This window comes from Sus scrofa, chromosome 3, assembly GCF_054392235.1.
Source record: "Sus scrofa isolate SSC_HxYL_T2T_F1_AM1 chromosome 3, Sscrofa_HxYL_maternal_Yorkshire_Landrace_v2.0, whole genome shotgun sequence".
NCBI lineage: Eukaryota > Metazoa > Chordata > Mammalia > Artiodactyla > Suidae > Sus > Sus scrofa.
In genome coordinates, this window is record NC_139385.1 from 21577205 (window position 1) to 21596656 (window position 19452).

The window sequence follows — 19452 nt, forward strand, 5'->3', positions numbered from 1 at the left end:
TGCACCTGTGGGACATGGACACTCCCAGGCTAGGGGTCAAATCAGAGCTGTAGCTGCCAGCCACAGCCACAGCCACAGCAATGTAGAATCTGAGCCTTGTCTGTGGCCTACACCACAGCCCACGGTGACACTGGATCCTTAACCCACTGAGCAAGGCCAGGGATCAAACCTGCATCCTCATGGATGCTCGTCAGATTCATTAACCACTGAGCCATGATGGGAATTCCATGATGTCCTTATAATTTTGACACAATCACATTTGCTTTCTTTAGGGATGGACTCTCTGCATATATGCAGCAGAGAGGGAGAAGGGGAGGGTTCAATCATTTCACATGCATATTTCATCAGCTCTCCTGTTCTCACCCCACTTATAACCAACATGTGCCTTGTTTCATTGACTTACAAGCCTCTCAAGAGGTGAACCATTAACTCTTCACCCTAAACCCTCAACAAGCCACTAAGACAAAGTGTTCTCCCATGTTCCACACCGGCTACCACACCTACTCCCTGTTTGCTCTCTTCACACTTCCTGGCTTTTACTCACATACTCCACTATTCATTTGATCATTTTCCTCCCCTTACTGCCACTGAGTGCAGGGACAAGCTATGAATGAGTGTGATCCACTCACCCCCTTTGAATGCAAAGACTGCACATTCTCTGCTAGCTCTGAAGCCCTCTTTCCAGGAAAATCCTCATTCCTTTGCACAGACAAGGGATGGCTGCCCCGCTCATTGTGAGAGTGAGTCTTTTTTTTCTTAATCACATCTTTAGTTGTATAATGATATCAATCCAATGATACAGGATTACTATCCCACAACCCAAGCACATCCCCCCACCCCCAAACCATCTCCTCCAGAGACGATAAGTTTTTCAAAGTCTGTGAGTTAGCATCTGTTCTGCAAAGAAGTTCAGTCTGTCATTTCTTCAGATTCCACATGTCATTGAAAGCATTTTATGTTGGTGTCTCATTATATGGCTGACTTCACTTAGCATGATAGTTTCTAGGTCCATCCATGTTGCTAAAAATGCTGGTATTTCATTCTTTTTAATGGCTGAGTACTATTCCATTGTGTATATGTACCCCATCTTCTTGATTCACTCCTCTGTTGATGGACATTTAGGTTGTTTCCATCTCTTGGCTATTGAAAGTAGTGCTGAAATGAACATCAGAGTACATGTGTCTTTACAAGTCATGGTTTTCTCTGGATAGATGCCCAGGAGTGGGACTGCTGGATCAAATGGGAGTTCTATGTTTAGTTTTCTGAGGAATTTCCATATTGCTTTCCATAGTGGTTGCACAATGTACAATCCCACCAACAGTGTACTGGTGTTCCTTTTTCTCCACACCCTCTCTAGCAATTATTGTTTGTAGACTTTTGGATGATGGCCATTCTGGCTGGTTTAAGTTGGTACCTCATCGTGGTTTTGATTTGCATTTCTCTAAGAATGAGTGACGAACATCTTTTCATGTGTTTTCTGGCCATCTCTCTGTCTTTTTTTGGAGAATTGCCTGTTTAGATCTTCTGCCCATTTTTTGATTTTTTTTTTTTTTGTATGGAGCTGCAGAAGGTGTTTATAAATTTTGGAGATGAATCCCTTGCCAGTCGATTCATTTGCAAAGATTTTCTCCCATTCTGTGGGTTTTCTTTTCATTTCAATTAGGGTTTCCTTTGCTGTGCAGAAACTTTGAAGTTTGATTAGATCCCATTTGTTTATTTTCGTTTTTACTGTCATTACTTGAAGAGGTGGATCTGCGAAGACGCTGCTGTCATTTATGTCAGAGACTGTTTGACCTAGGTTTTCCTCTAAGAGTTTTATAGTGTCTGGTCTTATATCTAGGTCTTTTAATCCATTTGGAGTTTATTTTTGTATATAGTGTTAGGGAGTGTTCTAATTTCATTCTTTTCTATGTGGCTGTCCAATTTTCCCAGCAACACTTATTGAACAAGCTGTCTGTTCTCTATCATATGTTCTTGCCTCCTTTGTCATAGATGAGTTGGCTGTAGGTGCGTGGGTTTAATTCTGGGCTTTCTATCCTATTCCACTGATCTACATTTCTGTCTTTGTGCCAGTACCATGTGGTTTTGATGATTGTTGCTTTGTAGTATAGTCGGAAGTCTGGGAGACTGATTCCTTCAGCTCCATATTTCTTTTTCAGGATATCTTTGGCTATTTTGGGTCTTTCGTGTTTCCAAACTTTAAACTATTTTGTTCAAGTTCTGTGAAAAATGTCCTTGGTAATTGGATAGGGATTGCATTGAATCTGTAGATTGCCTTAGGTAGTACAGTCATTTTGACAATATCGATTCTTTCAATCCAAGAGCATGGTATGTCTTTCCATCTATTTGTGTGTCATCTTTGATTTCTTTAATCGGTGGCTTATAGTTTTCAGAGTACAGGATTTTTGTCTCTTTAGGCAGGTTTACTCCTAGGTATTTTATTCTTTTGGATGTGATGGTAAACGAGATTGCTTCCCTAATTTCTCTTTCTGATCTTTTATTGTTAGTGTATAGAAATGCAACTGATTTCTTTGTGTTAATTTTGTATCCTGCAACTTTGTCATATTCATGGATGAGCTCTAACAGTTTTCTGGTAGAGTTTTTAGGATTCTCTAGGTATAGTATCATGGCATCTGCAAATAGGGATAGTTTTACTTCTTCCTTTACAATTTGGATTCCTTTTATTTCTTTTACTTCTCTGATTGCCGTGGCTAGGACTTCCAAAACTATATTGAAGAGTAGTGGTGAGAGTGGACATCCTTGTCTTGTTTCTGATCTCAGCAGGAATTCTTTCAGCTTTTCACCATTGAGAATGATGTTCGCTGTGGGTTTGTCATATGTGGCCTTTATTATGTTGAGGTAAGTTCCCATTATGCCCACTTTCTGAAGGGTTTTTATCAGAAATGGGTGTTGGATTTTTTCAAAGGCTTTTTCCGTGTCTATTGAGAGGATCATATTGTTTTTCTTCTTCAGTTTGTTAATGTGGTATATCACATTATATTATATCTGATGGATTTGCAGATATTGAAGATCCCTTGCTTCCCACTTGATCATGATGTATAATCCTTTAATGTATTGTTGGATATAGTTTGCTAGTATTTTGTTGAGGATTTCGGCATTGATGTTCATCAGTGAAATTGGCCTGTAGTTTTCTTTTTTGTGGTATCTTTGGTTTTGGTATCAGGGTGATGGTGGCCTCATAGAATGAGTTTGGGAGTATCCCTTCCTCTGTAGTTTTCTGGAATAGTTTCAGAAGGAGAGGTGTTAGGTCTTCTCTAAATGTTTGATAGAATTCACCTGTGAAGTCATGTGGTCCTGGACTTTTGTTTGTTGGAAGTTTTTTAATCACAGTTTCAAGTTCAGTTCTTGTGATTGGTCCATTCATCTTTTCTATTTCCTCTTGGTTTAGTCTTGGAAGATTGTACCTTTCTAAGAATTTGTCCATTTCTTCTAAGTTTTCCATTTTATTGGCATATAGTTGCATATAGTAATCTCTTATGATCCTTTGTATTTCTGTGATGTCCGTTGTTACTTCTCCTTTTTCATTTCTAATTTTATTGAGTCCTCTCTATATTTTGCTCAGTAAGTCTGGCTAAGCATTTATCAATTTTGTTGATCTTTTCAAAGAACCAGCTTTTTGTTTCATTGATCTTTTCTATGGTTTTGTTTCTATTTCATTGATTTCTGCTCTGATATTTAGGATTTCCTTCCTTCTGCTAAATTTAGGTCCTGTTGGTTCTTCTCTCCTGAGCTGCTTTAGAGGTAAAGTTAGCTTGTTTCTTTGAGCTTTGTCTTATTTCCTGAGGTGGGCTTGTATTGTTATAAACTTTCCTCTTGAATGGCTTTTGCTGCATCCCATAGGTTTTGGAGTGTCGTATCTTCGTTGTCATTTGCTGCTAGGTATTTTTTAATTTCCTCTTTGATTTCTTCAGTGATCCATTGGTTGTTTAGTAGCATGCTGTTGAGTCTCCATGTGTTTGTGTTTTTTGCAGATTTTTTCTTGTTTTGATTTCCAGTCATATAACATTGTGGTCAGAAAAGATGCTTGGTATGATTTCAATTTTCTCAGAGTTACTGAGGTTGGATTTGTAGCCCAGGATATGATCCATTTTACAGAACGTTCCATGTGCACTTGAGAAGAATGTGTATTCTGTTGCTTTTGGATGGAATGTCCTATAAATATCTATTAAGTCCATCTGGTTTAATGCATCATTCAGGGCCTGTGTTTCCTTATTGATTTTTTGTTTGATCTGTCCATTGTTGTAAGTGGGGTGTTAAAGTCCCCCACTATTATTGTGTTATTGTTGATTCATCCTTTTAAGGTTGTTAGCAGTTGCCTTATATATGGTGGTGAACCTATGTTTGGTGTGTAGATATTTAAAATTGTTATATCTTCTTCTTGGATTGATCCTTTGATCATTATGTAATGTCCTTCTTTGTTCCTTAAAATAGTCTTCATTTTAAAGTCTATTTTGTCTGATATGAGTATTGCTACTCCAGCTTTCTTTTGATTCCCGTTTGCATGAAATATTTTCTTCCACCCTCTCCCATTCAATTTCTGTGTGTCCCTAGAAGTGAAGTGGGCCTCTTGAAGACAGCATGTATATGGGTCTTGTTTTTGTATCCATTCAACCAGTCTGTGTCTTTTGGTTGGGGTGTTTAGTCCATTAACATTAAGGTAATTATTTATATATGTTTTATTAATATGAAACAGGTCAACCACAAATCAAAACCAAACATTACATTCACAAAAACTAAAAAGAAAGGGACACAAGCATAAAATAAAAGGAAATCATACAACCAAAAAAAGCAAGCAACAAAGGATAAACATAGAATCAACTGAAAAACAAGGTTTAAAATGGAAATAAATACATATTTATCAATAATTACCATAAAAGATAATGGACTGAATGATCCAATCAAAAGACATAGTGGTAGTTTGGATAAAAGTGCAAAAGCCTATAATATACTGTGTACTAAAAGTGCAAAAGCCTATAATATACTGTGTACAAGAGACTCACCTTAGGACAAAGGACACAAATAGATTGAAATTGAGGGAATGGGAAAAGATATTTCATGCCAATGAACAAGACAGGAAAGCAGGAGTTGCAAGACTCCTATCAGACAAAATAGACTTTAAATTAAGGCCATCAAGAAAGACAAAGAAGGACACTATTTAATGATAAAATGATCCATTCGAGAAGTGGGTATTACAATCATCAATATATATGCCCCTAATATAGGAGCACCCAGATACCTACAACAAATACTGACAGAAAAGGAGAAATTGATGGGGATACAATAATAGTAGGAGACATTAACATTCCACTCACATTAATGGACAGATCCTCTAGACAGAAAATCAGTAAGGCAACAGAGATCCTAAATGACACAATAGAAAAGTTAGACTTTCACTGACATTTTTAGGACATTCCATCCAAAAAAAGCAGAATATACATTCTTTTCAAGTGTACATGGAACATTCTCAAGGATTGACCACACACTGGTGCACAAAACTAACCTCAACAAATTTAAGAGCATACAAATTACTTCAAGTATGTTCTCTGACTACAATGGTGTGAAACTAGAAATCATCCACAGGAAAAGAAATGAGAAAAAAACTGATTATATGGAAACTAAACAACATGCTACTAAAAAAAAAACCAAAAGTCAGCAGAAGGAAGGAAATCATTAAAATCAGACAGGAAATCAATAAAATAGAGATTCAAAAAAACAGTAGAAAAAAATCAATAAAACCAAGAGCTGGTTCTTTGAAAAGGTAAACAAAATTGAGAAGCTTTTGGCCAAAACCACCAAGAAGGGGAGAGAAGAAAAAAAAATAATAAACACAAGAAATGAAAAAGGAGAAATATCAACACATAATGCAAAAATATAAAAAAAAGAGAGGACTATGAACAATTATATGCCAACAAATGTGAAAACCTAGAAGAAATAGACAACTTTCTAGAGACTTACAGCCCACCAAAACTGAATCAAGAAGAAACAGATCAACTGAATAGACAAATCACTAAAAACACTCCCTACAAACAAAAGTAGCTCCAGGACCAGATGGCTTCACAGGTGAATTATACCATAAGGACAAAGAAGAACTTCTACACAACCTTCAAACCAGACAAAGATAACACAAACAAAGAGAAAATTACAGGTTGATATCACTTGTGAACACAGGTGCAAAAATCCTCAACAAAATACTAGCAAACTGAATCCAACAATACATTAAACAGATCCTATACCATGATCAAGTGGGATTTATCCCAGGGACACCAGAATTTTTTTTCAATTTCCACAAAACAATCAGTGTGATACACTACATCAAAAAACTGAAGAGGAGTTCCCGTCATGGCGCAGTGGTTAACGAATCCGACTAGGAACCATGAGGTTGCGGGTTCGGTCCCTGCCCTTGCTCAGTGGGTTAACGATCCGGCATTGCCGAGAGCTGTGGTGGAGGACACAGACATGGCTCAGATCCCGCGTTGCTGTGGCTCTGGTGTAGGCCAGCAGCTACAGCTCCAATTCAACCCCTAGCCTGGGAACCTCCATATGCCGTGGGAGCGGCCCAAACAAATAGAAAAAAGACAAAAAAAAAAACAACTGAAGAATAAAAAGAATATGATCATCTCAATATATGCAGAAAGAGCTTTTGATAAAGTTCAATACATATTTCTTTCTTTTTTTTTTTTTTGTCTTTTGTTGTTGTTCTTGTTGTTGCTATTTCTTGGGCCGCTCCCGCGGCTTATGGAGGTTCCCAGGCTAGGGGTTGAATTGGAGCTGTAGCCACCGGCCTACGCCAGAGCCACAGCAACGCTGGATCTGAGCCGCGTCTGCAACCTACATCACAGCTCACGGCAATGCCGGATCATTAACCCACTGAGCAAGGGCAGGGACCGAACCCGCAACCTCATGGTTCCCAGTCGGATTCGTTAACCACTGCGCCACGACGGGAACTCCAAAATTACGATTAAATTTTTTTTTTAATTTAATTTTTTTTTTTTGTCTTTTTGCCATTTCTTGGGCCGCTCCCGCGGCATATGGAGGCTCCCAGGCTAGGGGTTGAATCGGAGCTGTAGCTGCCAGCCTACGCCAGAGCCACAGCAACTCGGGATTCGAGCTGCGTCTGCGACCTACACTACAGCTCAGGGCAACGCCAGATCCTTAACCCACTGAGCAAGGCCAGGGACCAAACCCGCAACCTCATGGTTCCTAGTCGGATTCGTTAAACACTGCGCCACGACGGGAACTCCTCAATACATATTTCTGATAAAAACTCTCTGCAAAGAAGCCATAGAGGGAACATATATCAACCTAATGAAGGCCTCCTTAACTTTTTGTGTCTTTCTTTAGGTCAGTACTATACTGTTTTTCTGTAATATAAATTGGCCTATCACTAATCATCAGAGAAATATAAATCAAAACCACTATGAGACATCACCTCACACCTGTTATTCTGGCTATCCTCAAAAAACCTGCAAAAGATAAATATTAATGAGAGTGTGGAGAAATTAGAATATTTGAACACTATTGGGAATGTGAAATGGTGCAGCAGCAATAGAATGTAATATAGAGGTTCCTCAGAAAAAACTTTAAAAAACCTACCCAATAACCTAGTTATTCCACTTCTAGGTACTTACTGAGAATTGAAATCAGGATAATAAAAATATATTAGTACTCTCATGTTCACTGCAGCACTATTCACAATGGCCAAGAGGTTGAAACAACCTAAAAGTCTACTGGTGGATAAATGGATAAAGAAAATGCTGTACTATACACAATAGAATATTATTCAGTCTTTAAAAAGAAGGAAATACTGTAACATGCCATGACATGAGTAAAACTTGAAGATATGTGCTAAGTAAAATAAGCCAGTCATAGAAGGGCAAATACTACATGATTCCATTTAAATGACGGCACCTAAAAGAGTCAAACTCATGAAAACAAAGAGCAGAACGGTAGTTGCCAGGGGCTGGAGGAAGGAGGGAAGTGAGGATTTGCTCATCAAAGGACATAAAGTTTCAATGAATACATTCTAGAGATTAGCTGTCTGTTTATAGCTACCAGTACTTTACAGTGCACTTAAAAAGGTGTTAAAATGGGAAATCTGGAGTTCCCGTCGTGGCGCAGTGGTTAACGAATCCAACTAGGAACCATGAGGTTGCGGGTTTGGTCCCTGCCCTTGCTCAGTGGGTGAAGGATCCGGCGTTGCCGTGAGCTGTGGTGTAGGTTGCAGACGCGGCTCGGATCCCGCGTTGCTGTGGCTCTGGCGTAGGCCGGTGGCTACAGCTCCGATTCAACCCCTAGCCTGGGAATCTCCATATGCCGCGGGAGCGGCCCAAGAAATAGCAACAACAACAACAACAACAACAACAACAACAAAAAAAAAAAAAGACAAAAAAAAAAAAAAAGGGAAATCTCATGCTGTGGTTCTTAGCACAAAAATGTAATAAAAAAAAAGAAGGTGCTCAGTAAATCCATATGGAATTAATAGAGATAAATTAGTTTGAAAATAACATTAATGAGACTAGTAGCAAAACATGAGACGGGGGACGGCAAGATGGCAGAAGAGTAGGGGAACTCGCTCACCCTCTCCCACGAACACACACACACACAAACACATCTACAGGTTAAACAACTCATATAGAACAGCAATTAATAACTGGCAGAAGAACATAAAATCCAATAACAGCAAGAATCTCATGACATAACAGGGTAAAACAAGAGAAAATAAGAGACTGAGAGAAGGAGAATCAGGGCTGGATGGGTGCTCCTAAAAGGGAACTGTGGAGGAGAAAAGGATTCCACACCCTGGAAAGTCACCTAATGGACAGAAAGATCAACCGAGTCAGAGGGATGTCCAGACACCAAGAAGAGCACAGCAGTAGGTCTGAGATCTGAAAAGCAGAGTGAGAGCTGAACAGATCATCTGAACTACTGGCACAGTCTCCAAAAACCCAAAAACTGAGAGGCTTGGGTGGTGGCTGGGCACCGAGACCTTGGCTCCAGAGGTTAGTTCCCAGAGAGGGCTGGGGTGGGCAGTGCAGAGACTGCCTGGGGGACTAGGAAGCAGTCTGTTGGGTTGGCAGTACAGAGACAGCCTGAGGGATTAGGAAGTGGAGAATCATGGGTGGAGGGAGCAATACACTAAGGGCTGGGGAGTGGAAAGCCACAACAGAGGGAAGCTGAGAGAGGAGGTGGAACCAGAGGAGAGACAAGGCACCAGTGCTGGGGAGGGCAGAGGAGGAGGGGTAGGCCACCATAGAATACTCCTTGCACCACAGAGAGCACACTTGCCCACCAGCTAGCAGAAAGCAGTGCTTCCCAGTGCATCCCCCCTCCCCCTACCCCATGCACAGGCCTGACCCGAGGCTGCCTGCCATCCCAGAGGGCTGGCCTCACCACTTGCATGAAGCCAACCACCTCAGGGGCTTTCCCTGCCCTGGCCTCCCTGCTCTACACCCCAATGGAGTAGCGCCCAGCACCACCGGCTCCCTGGAAATGTCCTGTAGCCCAGATATAATAGAGCAAGCTGTGCCTGGCCATCCAAAATCTGCTGCCATTGCGGGGTGGTCCTGCCAGTTCTAGCTGCCCTGGGGAAGTGCCCCTTTGTTTCCCAGTGGCCCAGCTAGCCACTCGGGCCTTCAGGGGGTGCTGCACTCCCATGGAACCGCTGCCCAGGATGGCCAGCACCCTGGAAGAGGCCCACAGCCCAGAAAAGCTTAGAGGAAGCTCCAGCAGGCCATGGGAAATCTGCTTCCCTTGCGGGACAGTCTTGCCAGTTCCAGCTGCCCTGGGGAAGTGTCCCTTTGTCTCCCAGCAGCCCAGTTAGCTGCTCCTGCCCTCAGGAGGTGCTACACTCCTGTTGAGCAGCTGCTCAGCACTGCCAGCCCCCTGGAAAAGTCCTGCAGCCCAGAAAAGCTAGAGAAAGCTCCACCCAGCTGCATGAAATCTGCTTCCAATGCAGGGCAGTCCTGCCAGTCCTGGCAGCCTTGGGGAAGTGCCCCTTTCTCAACCAGTAGCCCAGCTAGCCGCTCCCACCCATGGGAGGTGCTGCACTCCTGAGCAGCAGCACCCAGCACCGCTAGCCCCCTGGAAGAGCCCCACAGCCCAGAAACACAAGAGCAAGCTCTGCCTGGCTGCATAAAATTTGCTTCCAACACAGTGCGGACCTCCCAGTCCCGCCCAACCTCAGGAAGTCCTCCTTTGCTTCAGAAAGACCCTGCTAGCCCAACCCACCCTCAGGAAAAGCATGCTGCCTCAAAGAAGACCAGCCAACACTGCCAGCCCTTGGGAAACATCCCACAGCAGGTGGAGGAAATGTAGAGACATTAGTCAAAGGGTCTATACTTCCAGTTATAAGACTGACAAGTTCTGGGGATCTACATATACAGCATAGTGATCACAGGTAAAATTACTGTGTTACATACATGAAAGTTTATAAGAGAGTAGATTGTAAATGTTCTTAATACACACATACCCCTGGTAATTATATGATGGGAGGAAGGCATTAGCTAATTAGTGCTACATGGTAATCATTTTGCCATATATAAATAAGTCAACACACTGGTCATCTTAAACTTATACAATGTTATGTGTCAATTATCTCTCAACCTGGAATTTTAAAAAAGAATAACGGAGGGCTGTGGGAACTTCACAAGTAGGTGGAAAGTAATATATCTGTAAATAACTGATGATCAACAAAAATTTAAATGTGTTAAACAATAGACTTCCTTTTTCCTCCTGAGTCTTTTCAAATTACTTTTTATGGCTAAATAAAAAAAAAATACAACACTGCCTGATATTCTCCATATATGTAGAGTCAATATTTTAGACACTTATAAGAGTGGAACTATCTCATTGTGTATTGAATAATCCAATATTGTAAATCTTTATTTTGTTGTTCAAATTATTCAAACTTTCACAATTGGAGAATTTCCACATTGACTTCCTTTCAGACATGCCTCACCCATTTTTCACTTTTGAGAAATTCCCTATCTTCTACCAATGCAAGATGCTTCAGGCTTATCTCGTATTTCCCCTGATCCAGCCCTGGATTTTGCTATTTCTTCAAGTAGCTCTCATTCCCTTTATTGGAGAATGGTAATTAAAATCAAAGATCTGAGCATAAAGTAGTTTCATTGTTAGTGATGTTTTGCTTATTTTAAACCTCCTCACAGGACAGAATTAGGAAATGTGTCCATAAGTAGTAACCTACAAATAAATATACAGCTGTTTATTTTTCTATCAAGCAAGCAACACAGCCTTTAAAGCAATTTAATCACATGAATTTAATATACCTGGAGTACTTATAGGTATATTAAAGAGACAGAAAGAGAGAGAAATATTCTATCTGAAAATATTCAATTTTGAATATTATCTACTAACTTATCCCTTTATTACAAATAACTGCTATTAGTATCTTTTGTAGTACAGTTTGGCTGGAGATGAATTTTTTCAATATTGCCTGTTTAGAGTATTTTCATTTAGATGTTATTTTTGAATGATATTTTCACTGTCCTTAGTTTTCTAGATTGATAAATTTTTTTCTTAGTACTTAAAAAATGTTTTCCTATTGCCTTCTGATCTCCATTTTTTTTTTTTTTTTTTTGGCTATGCCCATGCACCTGGGCATGTGAAAGTCCCTGGGCCAGGGTTCAAACTCTTGCCACAACAGCAACCTAAGCTGCTGCAGTGACAACACAGGGTCCTTAACCAACTTCACCACAAGGGGGAACTCCTGATCTCTACTGCTTCTGATAAGAACTTTTCACCCTTTTTCTTGGTGTCTTCCTGAATGTATCTTTTTATCTGGTTGCTTTAGGAATTTTTTTTTTTTAAAGGGCTGCACCTGTGGCATATGGAGGTTCCCAGGCTAGAGGCTGAATTTGACCTGTAGCTGCTGGCTTACATGTTGCCACAGCAACATGGGATAGGAGCTGTGCAACCTACACACCACAGTTTAGGGCAATGCCAGATCCTTAACCCACTGAGCAAGGCCAGAGATGGAACCTGCATCCTCATGGATGCTAGTCAAATTCATTTCCGCTGAGCCACAAAGGGAACTCTAGAAATTATTTTCATTAATCTACTTTTGTTTGAAGTTCCCGTCGTGGTACAGTGGTTAACAAATCCGACTAGGAACCATGAGGTTGCGGGTTCGGTCCCTGGCCTTACTCAGTGGGTTAACGATCCGGAGTTGCCGAGAGCTGTGGTGTAGGTTGCAGACACGGCTTGGATCCTGCGTTGCTATGGCTCTGGTGTAGGCTGGCAGCTACAGCTCCGATTCGACCCCTAGCCTGGGAATCTCCATATGCTGCGGGAGTGGCCCAAGAAATAGCAAAAAAAAGACCAAAAAAAAAAAACTTTTTTTTTTTTGTATTTTAGTTGGAATAATTTCTATTGATTATTATTATTTTTTTTTTATCTTTTGTCTTTTGTTGTTGTTGTTGTTTCTCCCAGTTGTGTCTCTAAGATTTGATTTTCAAAGGATCCTTGAGTATTCACCTGGGGGAGGCTCAGCATGCCTTCTGAACTTCTCTCAAACTGAAGGCAATTGCTGCCTCCTCAGAGTAGACTTGATGTGCCTGGTGGACGTCTCTCCTCCTTGACAACTCTCAGAGGTTAGCACTCTTTCCTCAGGGGAGGGCTCTTTCAGCTTCCAGTCACTCTCAGGAGCTGTCTGTTGGAAGCCTGTGTAAAAAGTGGAAATTGCATGGAGATTTCTGTTGTGTCTGGGCTTCCCAGGGATTCTGGACTCTCATGCCAGAATGCCCTCAAGGTTTTACTAGTTTTATCAATTTCATCAGTGCTCTTGCATCTGTGGCAGTTCCCTTTGTTTCCTGCTGCTCTGCCAAGAATGACAGTGGCTGTCGGTCCCTCGTTCCCCAACAGAGCTGCCATTTTTTGGATTTGAGTTAGATTCTTTGCAACTAAGTTCTCAGATATTTTGATCATGTTGCTAGGGTGTAAGAACATTCTCTTGTGACTATATCCTAAGAAAAAGCAGGAGTTTTATTTTAAAATGTCAATAATTACAGCACTTCAGAAACTATACAACTTGGAATGGTTTTAATTATGAAGTTTTGATGTCAAATTTTAAATGACACACATTTTGTTCCCAATTTCTGCAAAAACACTTTATTTCAAATTTCCTCTACAATGTTCCTGAAATAATCAAAGCATTTCCTAATAACTGCTAAGTCTGGTGGTGAAAGAAAATGACTTATTACAGAACCCAAGGAGTCATAAGATCCAGACAGCTATGACTCCTCAATAAGAGAGATTCTGGCCTCCTCTATCCCCAAATAAACAACCCTGGCCATCCAAAAAGTTAATGGAACATAGGAAATGTGGGGGAAAAAAGTTTTTCAAAATATGAACTTTGGGCAGTTGCCTAAGTGAGGACTGTAGCAGAAGCTGTTCATCCTTCTCACCCTGCCTTATAAAGACATTGTGTGCTAGAGGTTGTTTGCCGATGTTTGAATTACAGAAATAATAATCACTCACAGATAAATGAAGTAAATAAAAGGACACTCAGATATTCCCTGGTAAAATGTTAAATGCATGCATGTATCTGTGGACATGCCAAGAATAAGTACAGTACATTAGGTGTGCACGGTTGTTTATTAGTGGATTTTACATGTCTTTATAAGTTGTATAGATCTTCAGTAGGAAGCCAGGGTAGAATACGGCTTGTTAATTCTCCACATCCATTCTTATCTTCTTCTAGTGTGTGCCTTTCTGAACTTAGAGATGAAAAAGTCAAAACTATTTTTTTTCTATTTCCTTGTGGCTTCATTTGGAGAAGAGATATGATCCAGGCTAAGAAGCATTTGTTTGATATGTAGAAGGAATATTTAAGAAGGGGAGCCAACCAATGCTGATTATTTCTTCCAGCGAGCAAACCAGTATTTGGATGGCCAGTTTCTAGGTCATCTGCAGTGACCCTGGATCACAGCAGTGACCATTGGTTCCTTTTCATTTAAAGACTTTATTCTTGGAGCAGTTTGAGGTTAACCACAATATTTACAGGAAGGTACAAAGATTTCTCTCTTACACTTCCTGCCCTCCCCCACACACAGTCTTCCCTATTGTCAATGTCACATCACTAGTACCATTTCATGGAGGATGAACCTACAGTGAACACATCATCATCACCCAAGGTTCATCCTTTACCTTCAGTTTCACTCTTGATGTTATACAGTGAGTTTTGATGAAATGACATATATCCAACATTATAATGTCATACAAAGTTATTTTCTTCTTTTAGTTATATTTGATTTACAATGCTGTGTCAATTTCTGCTGTACAGAGTTATTTTCAAGGTCCTAAAAGTCCTCTGTGGTCTGTCTATTCATCTCCCCCAACCCTGGCAACCACTGATCTCTCTTTTTTTAAAACTTCTATTTATTTTTTATTTATTATTTCCCCAATACATTTTTTTCCTACTGTACAGCATGGTGACCCAATTACACATACATGCATACATTCTTTTTTTCTCACATTATCATGCTCCATCTCTTTATTGTTGCCAAAGTTTTATGACCATTAATTCTAGTGCAGGAACTTGATTCTCACTCCTACAGGCCATCTGTTGATTTTTTAAGTCTTAAACTTCCCTATATTAACTCTATTTCTGCTCTTTACACCTGGAATGTTTCTTTTTTCCCACCACTCATTTATAGTGATACACTAAGGATGAGCTCAAAGAACAGAAATTAACTGGAAACAAAAATGTAAATTTCAAGTATGCAAGTATTGGGTCCCCAAATTTAGCAAATTCCTTCCCATCTAAACTTTGATGTAGTATAAGAAGAAACAATACATGAGACACCATGTCAGGAAGCTAAATGGCTATTCATTTCATGATTGCATATAACGATAAGCATGAATGGTTCTCCTCTGAATGAACTGCTGTTGTAAATACTACAATCAAAAATTCTTTCTGTACAGTACATTCAGACACAAGAAAGTACAGCAATAAAATATAATTTTTTTAAAATGTAATTTCTCTGATAAAGTATTTCCATGTTTCCTATGACAAAATACTGTAATTATAAACCCTAGATGCCTTATTTCTATCACACATGAGGTGCATTCAGGAAGCATTTTACATAATCTGAAAATCATTCTATTTCAATATGCCAAAATGCCCTCTCAGCTTTTGTAATTACAATGCTGGGAATCCAGCCTAAGAAAAAAGTTTTAAATATAAGAAAAGCTTTATGCATTTCAATATATGTCCATTTCATTTATATTAATAGGAGTGGAATGTACCCTTAAATAATCATACTTTGGTTAAGGAAGATGATGACCACTCTAAATTACATAATCATTAATATTGATTAAACTGATATTCTGGGTGTATGAGAGATTGTTATTCTACATGGAATGACAAAAGAATTACAAATTGTATGAAAGAAAAAATATCATGCAGAAAGTGTGGAAAAACATGATTTTAAGATACATTCATTTTTTTCTCATGTGAAATTGGCTAAATTATGTTAGATTTTTTTAGTAATGATTTTGTTGACATCTAAATGTCATGAGAAAAGATGTAAGACTAAACATTACTGCACATTTGTCTCCAGCTTTCATGGAGCTTATGGTGTAGTTGGAAGAACTGATGTAATTCAGGCCTTACCACAATTAATGTAACTTTGATAAACAGTCTGAGGGGTTGATATGTGCTGCAAGATTACAAACTGATTGAAGTGTACATATTCATGAATGCTACAGAAGTCTTCAGGAAAACAAAAAACAGAAGAAGCTTGAAAGCATATCAGATTGGTGACTGAAAAAATAAAAGAGCATTCTACACCTCTTTTCTAAACTATCATTCCATTATGCCACGTGTTTGATTTTTAGGTTCAATCCATAGACTGCCCACTATTAACTTCGGGATGGTACCGACCATCAATTCCATCTCTATGTGGTCCACAAGGTAGAGTGCAGGAATCTTACATTGCATTTACTCCTCTACAACAGTACTTGAGTCAACATGGTGATTAGACTTTCCAGAAATATTCTAAAAAGGATGCAAATCTTGTGAAGGCAGATATCATGTACTTTACCTTCCTCTTTGGACCAAAATAGCTTTTTTTTACACCATAAAAGATCTAGCAGAAACCCTCAGGATTTATTCACTGCAAAGGTGGTAGTAAGGAGAAGAGATTACCAGGGGACTTGAATTCTAATTTTACCACTTTACTTATTCTTTAACCTATGGAAAGTCAACATCTCAGGATTCTTGTGTATAAAATGTGAGTTATCAAACATTTAACTAGATGGGAGTCAGGATTTGGTAAGGTTTAAACCAGTAGCCAGATTAGTCTGTATTAAAGTTCAAATGTCAAACTTTTGATATGGAGTTTTCTCACAGAATATAGCTTATAAGGTACAATTTAAAATTAGGAATGTTGGAAAAAATTGAAGTAAATTATCATTTAAAGGACTCCACTGCTAAAACAGCAGTAACAGAATTTATACATATGTATACAATAGAAATAGTGATCATGGTAAAAATGATTTTATTAAGTTTTTCAGCACATAAGCTGTTATTTCTTTGTCCATACTGATTTATAAATAACAATAAAATATAAACATTAAAAAAATAGTGGATGTATTTAGTGCCAGATAAAGTTAATTGAATTTGTAGGTCATAAAAAAATCAATGACTTAGAAAAAAATATAGAAATTTTTAAAAATGTAAGTATGGGAGTTCCCGTCGTGGCGCAGTGGTTAACGAACCCGACTAGGAACCATGAGGTTGCGGGTTCGGTTGGATCCTTGCCCTTGCTCAGTGGGTTAATGATCCGGCGTTGCCGTGAGCTGTGGTGTAGGTTGCAGACGCGGCTTGGATCCAGCGTTGCTGTGGCTCTGGCGTAGGCTGGTGGCTACAGCTCCGATTCAACCCCTAGCCTGGGAACCTCCATATGCCATGAGAGCGGCCCAAGAAAATGGCAAAAAGACAAAAAAAAAAAAATGTAAGTATGAAAGAGAGGAGACATGATGCTCAAAGAAGTTCCAGAAAGACAAAATCAAGAGAAAAGGAAAAGATTTATAAGATCTGAAGAGAAACCAGAGTAATCATGCACCTCAATGTTCACTGCAACAGTATTTAGTGGCCAAGACATGGAAGCAACCCAAATGTCCATCAACGAAGAATGAAGAAGATGTGGTACATACATACAATGGAATGTTACTCACCCATTAAAAAAGAATGAAATAATGCCATTTGTAGCACCATGGATGGATCCAGAGATTATCATTACAAGGGAAGTCAGAATGAGAAAGACAAATAACATATGCTATAACTTATATGTTGAATCTAATAAAAATGATACAAAACATATTCACAAAACAACAGGCTCAAAGATTTCAAAACCAAACTTATACTTACTAAAGGGGAGACACTGTTGGGGGGAAGAAATGGAGGAATAGATTGGGAGGTTGGGATTGGCATAGACATACTATTATATATACAAAATAGATGAATAACAGGGACCTACAGCCTGGGGAAATGTATTCAATACTCTCTGATAGCCCATATGGAGAAAGAATCCAAAAGAGAATGGATATATATGTATATGAATGGCTGATTCACTTTGCTGTACATCTGAAACTAACATAACATTTTAAGTCACCTATATTCAAATAAAATTTATTTAAAACTAAAAAAAAGAGAGAGAAAAGGAGATAGGCCATATTAAAGGGCATAATGTCAAAGAATGGTCCTTATTTTAAGGAAGTCATGAGGTAGTAATAGGATAACACTGGCATCTAGATCTAAATCACAGTCTCTTTTTGAGTCATAAATCAGATGCAGACTCCAGAGCAGAGTCTAAAGGATTCGTGTATATTTACCTGTTTACATGTAATGTGAATTGTAGTGTTCTCTGTCTGCTAGTTGTCTGACATCTATAGATAATTGGATTTTTTCCCTCTCATCTTGTGTTTGATCTGTTTTTCTATAACTTTTATTTTTTATTGAAATAAAATTGATTTATAGCATTTCAAGTACATGGCAAAGTGATTCAGTTTATACACACACACGTACACACACACACACACACATACACTTTACAGATTCTTTTCCATTATAAATTATTACAAGATACTGAATAGGCTCCTTATAGAAATTTCTCACCATAGGGGCTAGGGCAGGGAAAATAACAGATGAGCTTGGGGGCATTCAGTAGTGTCACAAAGTAAAAAAGTGCTAAAAAGAAGGAGAGGTATGATAAAGGACCTAGGAACCAACCTGAAATAAGCTTCTAATGAGCAAAGCTAGAAGGATGTGAGTACCAAAACACAGCACAAAATCATTTGTTTATATACCAAAGAATAAAATAAGTAACTGTGGTAGGAGGATTGTGGCTCCTTTAATCTCTGTTGCCTGGAACACTTTATGTTACCTGGCAAAAAGAACTTTGCAGATATAATTAAGGTTATGAAACTTTAAATAAGGAGATTATCCTCAGTTCTCCAGATAGGCCCAATCTAATCACTTGAGCCCTTAACAGCAGAGAGATTTCTATCCAGCAGGGCTCGGAGAGGGAGATGCAGCACAGAGAGAGTCAGAGAAGAGATTCAAAGCATGAGGTGGCCTGCCCATCCTTTCTGGCTTGGAAAGGGACTGTGAATCTGCAAATGCTGGTGGTTTCTAGAAGCAGAGAAGGACACCTGGCTGAAATCCAGCAAGTACACTTCAGGCCCATGACTGCAGGTAAATGAATCCTACCAACAACCTGAGTGAACTTGGAAGTGACTCTAGAAAATTATTCAGCCCTGTGTATACCTGGTTTCTGCCTTGTGGGTCTTAGAACAGGGCAACTGGCTGAGCTACAGCCTGCCCAGACTCTGACACATGAGAAATGTGAGACGATAAATGCATGTTGTTGTTGAGTCACTAAATGCAATATCTTTAAAGATGCAATAGAAAGCTAATATAATAACCATGAATCCATCTCATTTAAATAAAGAACAGATCTTTCTTAGGAAACAATTTAAAGTAACAAATGAAGAAGAAATGTGAAAATAGAAAATCACCATGAGAATACCACAGTAATCACTGTAGGCAAGGCCAATGATGAATGATAAAATGTGTGAACAAATATTTAAGGATAAACAGTATATCTGCATAGCCTCAAAGTATCTCTCCCAATAGATACATTAACTTCAGTGGTGAATTTTAACACATCAAAATATTTAATTATTCTATTACCAGGATTTTGGAGTCCCTCGTGGCTCAGTTAATGAATCTGACTAGGAACCATGGGGTTGCAGGTTCGATCCCTGGCCTTGCTCAGTGGGTTGGGGATCCGGCGTTGCCGTGAGCTGTGATGTGGGTCACAGGTGTGGCTTGGATCCCGTGTTGCTGTGGCTCTGGCGTGGGCCAGCGGCCACAGCTCCAATTTGACCCCTAGCCTGGGAACCTCC

At 39.4% G+C, this 19452-nt stretch overlaps 2 protein-coding genes across 18 annotated transcripts in view; one reads left to right on the forward strand and one right to left on the reverse strand.

The window, feature by feature from the left end:
• LOC100739557 (leucine carboxyl methyltransferase 1) overlaps positions 1-19452 on the forward strand; it is a 162444-nt gene that overhangs the window by 99027 nt on the left and 43965 nt on the right. The window lies entirely within an intron of this gene.
• The window catches only part of LOC110258044 (uncharacterized), a 192281-nt gene that overhangs the window by 73643 nt on the left and 99186 nt on the right, over positions 1-19452 (reverse strand). For 2 of the 17 annotated variants that reach the window (XM_085017238.1, XM_085017240.1), the window contains one exon: positions 12517-12702. The exons of the other annotated variants lie outside the window; for them this stretch is intronic. The gene's annotated coding sequence lies outside the window, so the exon portion shown is untranslated. The remainder of the gene's footprint in view (positions 1-12516; positions 12703-19452) is intronic. 17 annotated transcript variants of the gene reach the window in all.